This window comes from Elephantulus edwardii, unplaced genomic scaffold (assembly GCF_000299155.1).
Source record: "Elephantulus edwardii isolate Elephantulus edwardi_28Jun2011 unplaced genomic scaffold, EleEdw1.0 scaffold00326, whole genome shotgun sequence".
Classification (NCBI taxonomy): Eukaryota; Metazoa; Chordata; class Mammalia; order Macroscelidea; family Macroscelididae; genus Elephantulus; species Elephantulus edwardii.
In genome coordinates, this window is record NW_006400076.1 from 318,157 (window position 1) to 335,046 (window position 16,890).

Below are 16,890 nucleotides of genomic sequence, written 5' to 3' on the forward strand. Positions count from 1 at the left end.
GTGTGAGAGTATGTATGTATATAATAGGAATATGTATACATATGTATATGGCATTTGTGTGTGTGTATATATATATATAAACCTTTGACTGGTTTGCTTTTTCAGAGAGCCCAGCCTGAGACAAGAGCCAACTTTAGAAGCCAAAAGAGAATTTCAAACCTCACTACTATTAAAGAAGAAGAGCTTTGCCTGAATGTGAGAGAAAGGCATCAGTGCTGGTAGTAGCAGCTGTGCTGGCAGACGCAGCGCAGGAGGGATGGCAGACCCCAAGCAGCAGTACCACAGTCTGAGTGAAGGGGCCCAAGCTCAGGGGTCAGAGGAATTAATGGACATCCTGGAGGGTGAGGAATTGAATCCTGAGAATCTCCAGATGGATTTTGACCTGGAAATTGAGCTAAAAGAGGAGTCTCACTTCTCCCCAGGTTTTCCGTTCCCTGGGTCTGGCTCTGGAACCCCCAGCACGCAAGAACAGGATAGAAAGCTGGACTTCTTGAAGGATGACCTCAAGGACAGTGCCACTGAAGATTCAGAACTGGAAGCCATCATACAAGAATTAAAGAAGATGCACCGGAGTTCCCTGATGTGCAGTGCTGACCCTGTAATCTGGTCCACTGAGCAGGCAACAGAAGATGCTCGTTCGATCTACGTTGGCAATGTAGACTATGGTGCCACAGCACAAGAGCTGGAAGCACATTTTCATGGCTGTGGACTGGTCAACCGTGTCACCATCGCCTGTGACAAATTCAGTGGTCATCCCAAAGGCTTTGCCTATATAGAGTTTTCTGACCAGGAGTCAATGAAGAATTCCTTGGCCTTGGATGAGTCTCTTTTCAGAGGAAGAGAAATCAAAGTGATGCCCAAACGAACAAACATACCAGGTATCAGCACAACAGACAGAGGTTTCCCCAGAGCCCAGTTCTGTGTCCGTGGCACCAACTACCATGGTTCATGCTGCAGATTCTACAGTGGTTTCCACAGCAGTCCTTTGAGTCATATGTACAGGGGCCAGGTCTCCAGGGCCAGAGGCTCTAGAGGCCAATTCTACAGAGGCAAGGATAACATGGGCCAAGGCAGGGGGACATCATGGTATTCCCCTTACTAAAATAAATTTGAAAATTAAAAGGTGATTAAGATAAAAAAGAGTAAAGGAGGAAAAGAAAACAAAATCCCTTTCTTGCTTGGTTTGTTTTGAAAGGTTGTGCTATGGTTGAAATAAGAATTCAGTAACTAATTGCTGAAGGGGGATCTGCTTCAATGTGCAGGAGAAGCCTCAGGAAGTGGGAAAAAGATCTTCATTCACTCTGGGGATTGAGCACAGACAAGTCTAAACTGACCTAGCCACTTCACCTTTCTCTGATCCATGCACTCTTGTCTATGTTTATAAATCCTCGTGTGTAGCTGGGCCTGGCCTTCTAGAAGGCTTCCACAGTTTCTGCCTGTAACTTCTGTCATGGATTAGTTTGTATCCCCTAAAACATGTGTTCACTTGTTGAGCCGTGATTCTCAGTGTCTTGGCTATCATGTAATGAATTAAGAAAACATTCCTCCTGTTGTTACTGGATTTGATAATATTCTTTTTGCAATGTGACGTAGTCCTAGTATCTGAAAGGAGCCAGGTTTACCAGCAGTTAGGTTAATAAAGGAAAATGCTATCAACACACTGTTGTTGAGTACCATCAAGCTAGAACCAACTGGTAGTTGACTCTCTCACAGGTTTTCAGAGGCAGTAAATTGAATGAGAGATTGATCAACTTTATCCCACAGAGTAGCTGATAGATTTCAACTACATACTTTTTTGGCTTGGCACACAATTCTTTACCACTAAGCCACTAAATCTCTCTAGTCAACAGGCTTGTTGTTATTAATAGCTGCTATTGTATCTGACTTATAGTGACCCACCCTGTACACATTAAATCTGAACTCTGTTCTATCTTCTATCATCTTCATCTTCATCATTTCTGACATATTTGAGCCCATTGCTGCAGTCACTGTCAATCCATCTGGTTGAGGGTCTTCCTCTTTTTTGCTGACTCTCTACCTTTCCAAGCATTAATGTCCCTTTCCATGGAATAGCCTTTCCTAACAACATGTCTATCGTATGTAAGACGAAGCTTCACCATCCTTACCTCTAAGGAACACTCTGGTTTTACTTTCTCCAAGACATATCTGTTTGTTCTTTTTGCAATCCAAGCATAGCTATTCAGTACTTTTCTCCAACACCACACTTCAAAGGTATCAATTCTCCTGTCATCCATATATATCCATTGGTCAGCTCTCAGATGCATAGCAAGTGATTAAAAAGGCCATTGCCTGAATCAGTTACACTTTAATTGTCAAACTGACATCATTGCTCCTCGGTAATTTGGAGAAGTTTCTGACTGCAAACTTTCTCAATGCAATATATCTCCTAATCTGACTCCTGGTACCAAAGGTACTGATTATGGATCCAAGCAAGAGGAAATTGGTAACCATTTCTCCATCCATCATGATGTTGCCTATCCAGTTGTAAGAATTTTTATTTCCTTGATGTTGAAATGTAATTCATATTGAAGACTGCAGTCCTTGATCTTCAGCAACAAGTGCTTCAAGTTCTCCTCACTTTAAGCAGGTTGTTGTTGTTGTTATGTGCCATCGAGTCGTTTGCAACTCAGAGCAACCCTATGTACAAGAGCCCTAAATGCCGTTCTATCCTGTGCCAACCTCACCGTCTCAAACACATTAATTCTGACCACTCACAGAATTGGTCCATCTCATGGAGGGTCTTCCTCTCCTGCGCCATGCCCTCCACTCTCCCAAACATGATGTCCCTCTCCAAGGACCAGTCCCTCCTTGCAACATGCCCAAAATATGTCAGATGAAGCTTCAGAATCCTTGACTCCAGGGAACATTCTGGCTTCACCCTCTCCAGGACAAACCTGTTCGTTCTCCTAGCAGTCCACGGTATATCCAACACTCTTCTCTAGCACCACAACTCAAAGGCATCAATTCTCTTTTTATCATCCCTATTCATTGTCCAATTCTCCGATGCATAGCATGTAATTGCAATGACTATAACCTGGATCAGGCACACCTTAGTCTCCAGCCTGACGTCGTTGCACTTCAGTACTCTTGAGAGGTCCCTCACAGCTGACTTTCCCAATGCAATTCGTCTCCTGATTTCCTGGCTGCTGTTACCGAGAGTGCTGACTGTGGAGCCGAGCAAACTAAAACTGTTAACTATGTCAATCTCTTCACCATTCATACTGATGCTGCCAATTGGTCCAATGGTAAGAATCTTTGTTTTCTTGATGTTGAGCTTCAATCCATATTGAAGACTGCAGTCCTTGACCTTCTGTAGCAAGCGCTTCAGGTCCTCCTCAGTTTCAGCGAGCAGGGTTGTGTCATCTGCATAACGCAGGTTGTTGACGATTCTTCCACCAATCCAGACGCCACATTCCTCCTTGTACATACAGCCCAGCGTCTCGGATGATCTGTTCTGCATACAGATTGAAAAGGTATGGAGACAGAATACATACCTGACGGACCCCTTTCTTGATTTTGAACCGTCCAGTGTCTTCTTGCTCTGTTCTGACGTCTCCTCTTGGTCCAAGTATAGGTTTCGCATTAGCACAATCAAATCTTCTGGGATTCCCATTCTTCTCAGAGTCAGCCACGGCTTGTTGTGATCCACACAGTCAAAAGCCTTTGCATAGTCAATGAAGCACAGATAGGCATTCTTCTGGTATTCTCTGCTTTCTGCCAAGATCCATCTTACATTAGCTATAAAATCCCTAGTACTGCAACCTCCACAGGTTGTTGATGAGTCTTCCTAAGATCCTGATGTCACATTCTTCTTCAGAGAGTCGAGCTTCTTGAATGCTTTAGTCAGTATATATATTCAATAGATTTGGAGAAAGAATACAACCCTGACGCACACCTTTCTTAATTTTAAACCATGAAGTGTTCCCTTGCTCTGGTCAGACAATAGTTTCTATGTCAAGATATAGGCTTTGCATGAGCGTAATTAAGTATTCTGGAATTCTTAATATTAGCTATAATTTGTTACGATCTACACAGTCCAATTTATTTTCATAGCCAATAAAACACAAATAGACATTCTTTTGGTATTATCTCCTTTCAGCCAGGATCCATCTGACATCAATGATCCCTTCTGCCATGGCCTCTTCTAAATCCAGCTTGAACTTCCTCTCCATTTTTGGATTACCTTAGCAATGTTTTGCTTACATGTTATATTAATGATATTGTTCTAGAATTTCCATGGTCTGTGGATCACTTTTCTTGGGAATGGGAATAAATATGGATCTCTTCTAGTCAGTAAATCAAGTAACTGTCTTCCAAATTTCCTGACAGAGATTGGTGAGCACACCCAGGTCTGCATCTGTTAGTTGAAATATGTCAATTAGTATCCCCTAGACTTCTGGGGCCTTATTTTTTGCCAATGCCTTCAGTGAAACTTGAACTTTCTCCGTAATCACCAATAGCTCTTTATTATATTCTGCTTCTTGATATATTTCATTGTCAGTCAATTACTTTTGGTACAGTAACTCTGTGATTCTGTGTAACTCACTCCCTCTTCTTTTGATGCTTCCTGGATCATTCACAATTTTTTCCAAAGCATCTCTCAGAATCACAACTCAAGGCTTGAATCTATTTTTTAGCTCTTTCAATTTGAAAAATGGTAAGCGGGTTCCTCCTATTTTATTCTCTAATTCCAGCTTTCTGTCTATTTTAATACTTTATTTTGTCATCTTAGGCTGTCCTGTGAACTCTTTGGTCAGTTCTTTTACTTCAACATCTGTTCCTTTTGCTCATCTGGTCACTGATCATTGTTATTCAGTGCCTCAAACTTAATATGATTTTTAAATTCAAGTGGGATGGAGGCAAGATCTTAATTTCTTTAGCTTCATTTGAACTTCCACATGAGTAATTGATGGTTTGTTTCACAGTCAGCACCTGGCATATTTTTTTCCTGCTGGTTTTGAGCTTCTCCAACTATAACTTCCACAGATAGAGTCAATCTGATTTCTCTGAAATCCATCAGGTAAGATCCATGTGTAAAGTCACTATTTGTGTTTTTTTAAAAAGGTATTTGTGATGAATAAATTATGAGGCACAACATTTGATCATTTGATTTCTGGCCTCATTTTTGTCACCAAATCTATACTTTCTGATTACCATTCCTTCTTCATTTACAACTTTGCCTTCCACTCACCAATTACCATTATGCATCTTGATTTCACGTTTGGTCAGTTTTGGACTTGACAAATTTGGTAAAAAGCCTCAATTCCCGAATTTTTCGCTTTAGCTCTTGGGGTGCATGTTTGATAGTCATATTAACAAGCCTTCCTTGTATGATGGGATAATAGCCTATCACTCACAACATTGTACTTCAGGATATAACTTGAAATTGTCTTTCAACATCATTCTTCAGTTTTTCATTCCTGTCATAGTAGGTCATGTGATTGTCTTCTTCAAAGTGGCCAATGCCAATTTATCTAATTCCTTAATGCTAGAATGTCAATGTTCAAGTGATCTATTTCATTTTTTACAATTTCTACTTTTCCTATGTTTACACTTTGCATGTTCTGCATCCCAAATATTAAAGGATGTTTGCAGCTGCTTCTGCTTATATTGATTGACTTCCAATTTGGTCTCTAACACTACTTCTATAGCCACCTGTGTTCCTCTATTATTAATAGGGCTTTCACATGTCTTATTTCAGACTGGATGGCCAATCCTGCTTCTTAGTCCATCTTAATGTGGAAACTCTGCTAAAACTTGTCCATCATAAATGACCCTTCTGGCATTTGACACCCTGATGGCATAACCTCCAGCATCATAGCGACCCACAAGTTACCCTAGTATAACAACTGACAAGTGCTGATAACAAACAGGCATATACACACACCTAAGCTATAAATCAACTGGCAACACGCAAGGCATTCACCAAACTGAAAGATAAGTATTGTGACTATAACACCAGGGCCCAGCTGTGGCATGTGGCAGTGTCAGGATGGGATTCCAGGTGGGTGGTAGAGCCTTTTGGCTGAGACAATGGCTAGTAGAACAGGGTAATATTTCAGATGAGGTTACCAAGGTTATAAGGATGGCTTGGTTTGATCTTTGATGCTAATGTTCACTAGTGAAGGGGAGGTTAAAAATGCTGTCTTCCAGGTGCCAGATCCCTGCTAAGGCCCCAGGTCCTCCTTAGCAAGTCAGGGTTGGATTGAAACAGATTAGGCAATATTTACTCATGTTTTATTGACTATTAAAAATGTTTGACTGTGGGGGTCATAACAAACACTGGAAAACAAGGAGATGAATGGAAATCTCAGAAGACTCAGTTGTGCTCATGTATCGCCTGTACATAGACCAAGAAGCAGTCACTTAAACAGAACAAGGGAACACTACATGGCTTAAAATAATACAAGGTGATGCTCACTTCAACAACGCATATACTAAAATTTGAATGATACGGAGAAAATTAACATGGCCCTGAACAAGGATGCATTCTGTATTTTTAAAAAAGTCTTTCTTACAGAGATGCCCTAGAAAAGAGAGTGGATCAAAGTAACCACCAACAGTACCAAAAAGAATCCAACAAAATTAATTATATTGAATGAGAACAAATGCATCAGAAATGCCTCTCTTCACTGGTGAATTTAAACTATTCACATTCAATGAGAAGCAAGCTTTTGTTGGTATCATTTTGTTGTGTTCTTGGGATAAACCCCAAAAATCCTTTAAAAAAAGACAACCCAGAAACAAACAAAACCCCAAACTCCATCAACATATTATCTATAAGAGACATAATTTATTTTTTAAAATTTTTTTATTAAATTTTATTAGTTTTAATGAACATTTACAGAGATTTTGGGTTTCATTCATTCATTGTTGCACTGTTTTCTCCATCCTCATCCCCAGTTCGTTCTTCTTCCCCCCTCCACAATGTCTGTTTTAATTGTCCAATTGCCACAGTGCTTGTCAAAGCCAGTTCTGATTAATCTCCTTTGTCAGTGTGTCCCTTGCCATTCCCTATCACTCCTCCCTGAGAGAGACTTCACCCTGATTCATAAGGAAAAGGGGATGGTGTATTCTCTTAGCTACTTCCTGCTGAAAAGGGACGCTGTGGGTTTCAGGGTGAATGTCTTCTCTTACTAAAGAGACATACTTTAAAAGAGAAAATAAAGACAGATTAAAAGTCAAAGGGTAGGGGAAAATATACCAAGGAAATAATAACCAGGAAAAAAGAGGAGTAGCAATTAATCTCTGATAAAACAAATTTAAATGTAAAAATTATCAGAAAGGACACTATAAAATAGTTAAAGGGTCAATAGAATAAGAACACATAACCATAATTATGCCCCAAATGATGGATATGAAAAATACTCAAAGTAAATGTTAACAGAACTAAAAAAAAAAAAAGACACTACCACTACAGTAGTAGGAAACTTCAGTACATCACTCTCAAGGAAAGATACTATTACGTAAAACAGGCATGGGAGCTGAATGTAAGCAGAGAAGCTTTTATTAGGAATCTCCGGTTCTGGTTCTTGGGAAAGGTTCACTGCCCCAGGCCGTACAGAGGCAGAACGGGTCAGGGAAGCTCACATGTGGCATGGGGCAGTCTCTTGGCAGATTATGTGGTCCTGGAGCTTGCTAATTGGCTGTGGTTGTTGTGAGGTAGGTTGCTGACCTGGAGTGAATCAGTCCTGCAGGACTATCAGATACAACTAACTACCAGAAAGAAACACAACAAAGACACTGAAGAATTAAACCATACAATCAACCAACTCGATCTCCTATACATATTTAGGCTAATGCACTCCAAAAAAATTGTCAACATATATTTTCACCAGCACACATGGACCATTCTCCAGAATAGAGTATATATATACACAAAGCAAACCTCAATAAATTAAAAAACATAGATATAATACAAAACATTTTCTCAGACTATAGCTCTACAAAATTAAAAATCAACAGCAAAAGGACAAAAGAGAAAAAAAAACCCATATACCTGGAAGCTCAACCATGCCCTGCTTGAACATGAGTGGGTAATAGAAGAAATAAAAGAAGAAATTAAAAAGTTTCTTCAAACAAATGAGAATAAAAACACAATACAATCTCTGGGATACAGTAAAAGTAGTACTTAGAAGTCAAGTCATAGCAATAAGCAAACACATTGAAAGAGAAGGGGGGGAAAAGGATAATTTATTACATAACACAACATCTCAAACAAGTAGAAAAGTACAGTAAGAAAATCCCCACAAAAACTACCCAACAACCTCTAAAAGACAGGAAATTATAAAAAGCATGGCAGAAAGGAATTAAATAGAAAACAGAAAAACAATTGAAACTATCAACAAGTCCAGGAGTTGGTTCTTATAAAATATCAATAAAATTGACAAACCACTAGCAAATCTAACAAAGAAAAAGAAAGAAAAGACACAGATAATTAGTAAGAGATGAAAGAAACATAGTCACAATAGAACCAACTGAAATGAAAAGGTTAACAATAGAATATTTTGAAAAACTATACTCAAACAAATATGAAAACCCAGAGGAAACAGACAAATACTTAGAAACTAGTAATCTACCTGAACTGACACAAACTGAAGTAGAACATTTGAACAGACTCATTACAAAAGAAGCATTCGAATAGGATAGAAAACAATTTCCAACTTAAATAAAGCTTTCGACCAGAAGATTTTCACTAAAGGATTTTATTAAATATTCAGAGAAGAATTGTCACCAGTTTTACATAGAATTATTTCAGAAAATAGAAAAAGATAGAATACTCCCAGGCTTATTCTATGAAGCAAACATATCCATGATATCAAAGTGAGGTAAAGCCACCACAAAAATAGAAAATTACAGGCCAATATCTCTCATGAACATAAATGCAAAAATGCTTAATAAATTCCTGGCCAATAGAATCCAACAGTACATTGAAAAAATAATTCTTCATGACCAAGTGGGATTCATAATAGGTATGCAAGGATGGTTCAACATAAGAAAAATGATTAATTTATCAGATCAACAAAGCAAAAACAAGTCCTACATGACCATGACCCTGTCAATTGATGCAGGAAAGACCTTTGAAAAAACAACAGCCCTTCCTGATTGAACAAAATAAGAAAAAGGGGAATTTCCTCAACATAGTGGAAATCATATACACAAAATTAACAGAAATCATCAGTGGAGAGAAATTAAAAGCATTCCCCTTCAGAACAGGAACTAAACAAGGAAGCTCACTATCACCTCTCCTATTCAGTATTGCATTGAAAGTATTAACGAGAGCAATTAGGCAAGACAAGGAAATAAGAGTTATACAAATTACCAAAGAGGAGGTAAAACAGTCTTTATGTGGAAATGTTATGATAGTATACTTAGAAAACTCTAAAAATGCAGTGAGCAAACTATTAGACCTAGTCAACAAATTTAGCAAAGTAGTAAGGTACAAGATCAAAATACAAAAATCAGTTGGTTGTCTCTACAGCGACAAAGAGAATATAGAAATGGAGCTAAAAAAAATAATACCAATTACAATAGCTAATCACAAGAAGAAATACTTGGGAGCAAATTTAACTAGATACACAAAAACTTATACAAAGAAAATAACAAAAAATTACTACCAGAAACAAAAATATTTGGAGAAATATAAGAATATATCATGCTCATGGATAGGAAGATTCAATAGTATGAAAATGACAATTCCATCAAAGGCAATTTACAAGTTTAATGTAATCTCAATTTAGATAACAATTGGATCCTTCAACGAGATGGAAAAGGCAATTTCCAATTTTATCAGAAATGGGAAGAGACCATGAATAAGCAAAACACTATTGAAACAAATAAACAACGTAGGAGGCATCACACTCTCTGATCTCAAATCCTACTACACAGCCATGGTGGTCAAGATGGCATGAAAATGGTACAGCGATCAATGGAGTAGAATTGAGAATCCAGAAATTAGCCCATCTACCTATGATCCACCTATCTTTGACAAGGAGACAAAAACAGTATAGCAGGGAAATGACAGTTTTTTTTGACAAATGGGGTTGGCAACATTGGAAAACCGTCTGCAGAAAACTTAAGAAATACTCAAACCTCATACCACACTCAAAAACCAGCTCAAGGTGGATCATGAACTTAGAAGTAAAGCCAAGGACTATAAATTTCATCAGAGAAAAGCTAGGGAGAATTCTAGAAGCCCTAATCCATAGTATGAACAGTCTTGTAAGCATCCTGAAAAACCTACAACCAGAAGAGAATAAAATAGATGAATGGAACCTTCTAAGAATCAAACCCCTATGTATATCAAAACCTTCTCCAACAGGATAAGAAGAAAACCCAAAGACTGGGAAAAAATATTTTGCAATGACATATCTGATAAGAGATTTATATTTAAAATTTATAGAGTACTCCAGCACCTCAACAAGATAAAGATTAAAAACTCAACCAGAAAATGGGCACAGGATGGGAATAGATACTTCACCAAAAAAGAAATACAGATTGGAAACAAACACATAAATAAATGTTCAAAATTCCTAGCTATTAGAGAGATGCAAATCAAAACAGCTAAGAGATATCATCTCACTCCAACAACAATAGTAAAGTTCAACAGGGCAATAAACAACAAATGTTGATGAGATTATAGAGAGATTAGAACTCTTATTCACTACAGATGGGAATTTAAAATGGTACAGCCACTGTGGAAAGCAGTCTGAAGTTTTCTCAAAAAGTGGGAAACCAATATATCAGGCCCAGCAATTCCACTACTGCTAATACACCCTAAAGAAACCATAGTCACAGCTCAAACAGATGTACAGACACCCATTATTATTGCTGCGTTATTCACAATAGCAAAGACATGGAAGCCATCCAAATGCCCAACAGCAAACAAATAAATAGAAAACCTGTGGTACGTTCACACAAAGGAATATTATGCAGCGCTGAAAAAAACAATGAAATCATAAAGCATCATACAGCATGGGAGAGTCTGAATGAAATATCTCAGTCATAAAACGACAAATACTGTATAAGACAGATGGTGGAGGATGGTGTAGTTTTGGCACAGAATGAGAAAAGAGTGGCTAGATAATGAACACTGATGTAGAACAGATGAGGGGATGAACTGTCTGAAAGGGATGTATGATCAGGCAACATATGTATGACAACAATCTGGAACAAGGAGCATATTGCTGGCTGGGGTAGGGTGGGGAAAGAAAATGTGCAACCAAAGGGGGGAAAATCAATTAAAAAACAATAAAGGAAGGCTGAAGATGAAGGATAACAACGATTTAAAAAAAAAAGAAGATCATGTCTCAGAGCTGTAGCTTTTCTCTAGTCCTACTCAATCTGAACATATTATACTGAACATACATCATAAATGATGAACGTGGCATCAGGAGTTGATGAAGTCTAATCAACAATCTGAATTATGGAGATGGCACAACATCCTTTTATAAAAAGTTAAGACGATTTGAAACATTTACAGTGCATGATCAAAGTCTACAGCCTTCAATATGGACTACATCTCAATATCAAAAAAGCAAAAAATCCTTATTACTAGACTAATAGGAAACATCATGACAGATGGAGAAAAAAAAATCAAGTTGTCAACAAATTCATGTTACTTAGATACACAATCACCACAAATCAAGAAATCAAAAGATTAGTTGCATAGGGAAAATTTGCTGTCAAGGACCTGTCCAAAGTACTAATGTGCAACATACAAATGTTGTTATCATAGTTTACCTAAGAAGAGTGTGGTTTTCACAGAGATGTAATTTGCACTTGATCACACTGCTTGTAATCCCATCGGTTTGGCTCAGGAGCAAAATAATCCTAATCAGGATTTTGTGCCTTCCAGATACACTAAATTTTGTGCTGTGACATTAGATTTTGCTTTTTCCCCCCTTGCTTATTTGTTTTTCTTTTAAAGTGCTTTGCTATTAGGTGCTATCAACTACAACTAATAGTGAGCCTATGAACAACAGATCAGAATCTTGTCCTAAAATAGCATCCCAACTATCTAGTACCTTAATATTTGAATTATTTCTTAGATCTAAGACCATTCTCACATACTTTGGGCATGTGGGCAGGAGAGATCAGTCCTTGAAGGATATCATGCTCAGAAAGGTGGAAGGAAAGCACGGGAGAGTAAAATCCCGGAAGACACGGATTGATACAGTAACTGGGGCAATGGGACTTAGTGTGTTGGAGTCAGTGAGACTGGCTCAAGACAGGGCAGGGTACATAGGGTCGTTACATATCGTAGGCAACTCAATGGCACATAACAACAACAACAACAATCCTTTAGTTAGAAAATGTATGACTTCTTTTTTTAACATGTTAAGTAAAATTTTCTAATATGTTAGGTTTTAATATGTATGTTTTCCTTTACATATCTTTTAAAGGCAAAGTACTGAGGTACAATGATACATTTTATTAACATTTATTCGGTGAAGTGAGGAAGCACATTTTCTTCATTGCCGTCTTTGACTCTTAATGTTCTGAGATTCCCATTTATCTCAGTATTTTCTAAGACTTCTTGTTGTGTTTGTGTAGTCTGGTTGACTACAACTCACAGCGACCCTATTAACAACAAGCCTGGACTTTGCCCTATATGGAACCATCCTCAGGATACTCAAACTCAAGCCCATTGTTACAGTCACTGCGTCAATTCATCTTGCTGAAAGTCATCTTCTCTCTCTTTGACCTTCCACCTTTTCCAGCATTGTGTGTGGGATTTTTTGTTTGTTTGATTTTTCAAAGACTGGCTCCACTTTGGGGCCCAAAAAATGTTCCTTAACTCTGATGGTAGTGTTTACACTTCCTCTGAGATGGTTTTGTTTGGCAGTTCTTGGACTATTTAGTATTCCTCACAAATACTACAATTCAAAAGCATCAATTCTTATTTTGTCATACTTATTCATTGTCCAACTTTGCCATCCATATGAAGCCATCCAGCAGATTATGGTTTGAATCAGGCTCACCTTAGTCTTTAAACTGACATTCTTGTTCTTGAGCATATGAAAGGGGTACTTGACAGTAGATTGTTCCCAATGGAACATATTTTTGATTTGTTGGCTGCTGTTACCATTGATGTTGATTGTGGAGACAAGTAAAATGAGTCCTTAAAAGCATCAATATTCCCATTACTCAAGAGAATAAATATATATATCTACAAAGTCTGTGCAAAAAAGTAAGTGCCTATCACAGGATGAATGGATAAACATACTATGATACTTGTGCCTAAAGGAATGCTTAAGATTGTGAGTAATAGGTACAGAACCAAGCAAAGACCTGTTGTGATTAGGGTCATTATGAGTTGGCATCAGCTCACTGACAACAACACATTTTGATTGTAATGATAGTTCCATGGATCCATGAATTCATTAAAACTCTTAGAATGATACAATTCAGTTGGATGATTTTTTTTTAATAGAGATCTTTATAAAAATTTTGCTTCCCTCTTTGTTGTTATTTAAATGAAAGTTTACAAAGCTAATCGGTTTTTCATGCAAACTATTTTGTTTTCATTACAACACCCATTGTATAACCACAATAAAACATTTTAAAAGTGTTTTTAAAAGAATTAAACATGATAAAAAAGCCCCTAAAACAACTTCAATATTTTCTTCATCTATCATAATGTTACCTATTAGTCCAATACTAAAGATTTTTATTTTCTTAATGTTGAGATGTAAACTTTTGCAGCAAGTGCTTCAAACACTTTTAACTTCCTGCAAGCAAATGTCTGCATAATGTTTCTGGCTGATAAATCTTCCTTCATTCCTGATGCCACATTCTTCTTTATCTAATCCAGTTTCTAGAATGATTTGCTCAGGATACAGATTGAACAGGTATGACAAACATCTTTCCTGAGTTTAAGCCAGGCAGTGTTCCCTTATATTGTTCAGACAAGTGCTTCTTGGTTAATGTGTAGGTTTTGCATAAGCACAATCAAGTGTTTAGAGATTCCCATTCCTCTTGATATTAATCATAATTTATTCTGAGCCTCATAGTCAAATACCTTTGAGTAGTCAATAAAACACAAGCAAATATCTTTCTAGTATTTTGTGTTCTAAGTGAAGACATCTGATATCAGTAATGATAACCTCTTATCCCAGGACCTCTTCTGAATCCAGCTTGAATTTCTAGCAGTTCCTTTGTATGTACTTTCTTTAGTAATTTTTGAAAGAGATAATTCATGAAGGTTTAGGATTTACATATACAGAAAATCTACAAAAGCTGAGACTTGTGTAAAGTCAAAACTTGTCTGAGAAAGAAAATGCAAATATTTTCCCCAGAAACAAGCAGGGTTAAGGCTGCACCCTATCAAAGTCATAAAAGTTGCAAATCCAGAAAAACAAGGCAATGCCGTTGAGTTCTAGCTCTAACAAGTTTCACTGGTGTATTTTAAACTCAGAAATTCACAAACAGAAGTTTTACTAATGAAGCAAGTCTTTTAAATCTAAACTATCAACCAGTTAAACTAGTTAGCCAACAATGTCAACTGAGGCAATAAGGAAATGACACGGTAATCGTCCCTCAAGGCACTTAACAAAGAAGGGAAATTCCATCTCCTAGAATGTTTTATTTCTTCCCCTGGTGTAGAAGAAATATGTCACAGGAATGCTTTCAGGATTGAAAGCAGTCTTTTGACTGAACTTTCTTACTAAACTCTGCTACTACCTACATATTTCAAATTTCTGAGTGATGTTACTTACCCAAAAAGAAACTTTTTTAAAATTTACCTAAAAAAAACCCTTTTAAAAATGAATCTAAAGAACAAAGCAGGCAGAACCCAGACTGGAGAAGCTTGATTGCATTTGTTGTTTTGCTTTGATTTACATTAATAAGAGATAGAAGTATATAAGAGTATTCAGTAAGTCTAGATCAGGTTTAGGAAAACAAAGTATGCCTAGTTCAGGCCATGACCTTCTCAATCACCTGCTACACATCAGAGACCTGGACAATTAATAAGGATGACAGAAGAAGAATTGATGCCTTTGAGTTGTGGTGTAGAAGAGTACTAAATATTCCATGCACTGCCAAAAGAGCAAGCAGATATATCTCGGAAAATGTGCAGCCAGAGTGCTCGCTGGAAGCAAAGAGGGCAATGCTTTGTTTTTCATTCTTTGGACATGTAGCTAGGGAAGACTATTCTCTGGAAAGATGGAGGGCTAATGAAGGAGAGGAAGACCTCCAATGAGATAGATTGACATGGCGACTTCAGCAATGAACTATAGGGTGACAGAGATGATGGCACAGGATGGATAGAACAGGTTTCAGATGAGCTGTTCATAGAGCTGCTCTGAGTCATACTCAATTGGATGGCCCCTAACAACAACAAAAATGAAATTCTAGGGAGCTCTGGTGATGTACTCTGGCACTTTGAATCCATCAGCCATCATCTTTCTGGTATTCCTTACTTTCGGTCAAGATTATCTGACATCAGCAATGATATGTCTCATTCCATGGCCTCTTCTGAATTCTGCTTGAAATTCTGTCAATGCACTGTTCCAACTTTTAAAAATAATCTTCAGTAAGATTGTACTTGCATATAATGTTAATGATATTGGGCGATAATTTCAGCACTCTGTTGGATTGCCTCTATTAGGAATGAGAACAAACAGATCTCTTCCAATTACTTGACCAGGTAATGGTCTTCCAAATTTCTTGTCATAGCCTAGTGAACACATTCTAGCAGCATCCATTTGTTGAAACATATGGATTGATAGTTAAGCAATTCCTGGGTCTTGAACTTCCTCCTTTGTTACCATTGGTTCTTGATCATATGCTACTTCCTGAAATGATTCAGTGTTGACCAATTCTCTTTGATACAGTGACTTTGTGTATTTTCCTTCTATCTTCTTTTCATGCTTCTTGCAGAATTCAACATACAGGAGGCATAGCTTGCGACCATTGAAAAGAGCAAAGTACTCGTCCCCACCCCGAGGGGCAGAAACTGACTTGACTGGGAATGCCAATCTTCTGCTGGGCTGAAGGTACACTGTTACAGCCAGATGGTTTCTTTTCCATTTGGTGTAACATATGTGTTTTATGATATTTGTATGCTTGCTTGTTTTATAGTTTGCTCTTCTGAGAACTCTGGTGGTGCGGTATGTAGGGAGTTGGGATACTAATCTAAAGGCAGCTTACTAAAATTCACTAGCAGCTTCACAGGTGTTAGATGGGCAATTTCTTCCCATGTAATATATGCTATTGTTATTGTTATATTCTGGCAAATTGACTGTGACTCAGAACAACTCTATGAATGATGGATGTGAACTCTACCCTACTCTGTGCTATCCTCACCACCATCTGTAACACATTTGAACTCTTTATATCTGTTGAAAGTCTTCCTCTATTATGCAGATCTTCCACCATTCCAAGCATGATGCCATTTTCTCCAAAGACTAGCCTCTCCTACCACTGTGTCCAAAGTATGTGAAGCAAAGTTTCATTATCCTTGTCTACAAAGAGCATCCTGGCTACCTTTCTCAAAATCAGACTGGTTTGTTCCCTTGGCAGTACTCAACTCAAAGGCGCCTATTCTTCTTTTGTCATCCTTAGTCATTGTCCAACTTTCATATGCATAGCAGGTAACTGAGACGACCATTTTTGGATCAAACACACATTTAGACTTCAAACTGATTGCCCTATATTCTTTGCAGAGGTCTCTGACAGCAGATTTTCCTAATGTGACTTGTCTTTTAATTTCTTGACTGCTGGTACCAAGCGTGTTGATTGTGGATGCCTGTAAGATGAAATTGTTGACCACTTCAGTCCTTCCTCTCCATCTATCATGACATTGCCTATTGGTCCAGTTGTAAGGACTTTCTTTTCTTTCTTTCTTTCTTTCTTTCTTTCTTT

The 16,890-nt window shown here is 37.8% G+C and overlaps 1 pseudogene; it reads left to right on the forward strand.

Annotated features, from left to right (window-relative positions):
* Positions 1 to 256: 256 nt before the first annotated feature.
* LOC102870661 overlaps positions 257 to 16,890 on the forward strand; it is an 80,325-nt pseudogene continuing 63,691 nt past the window's right edge.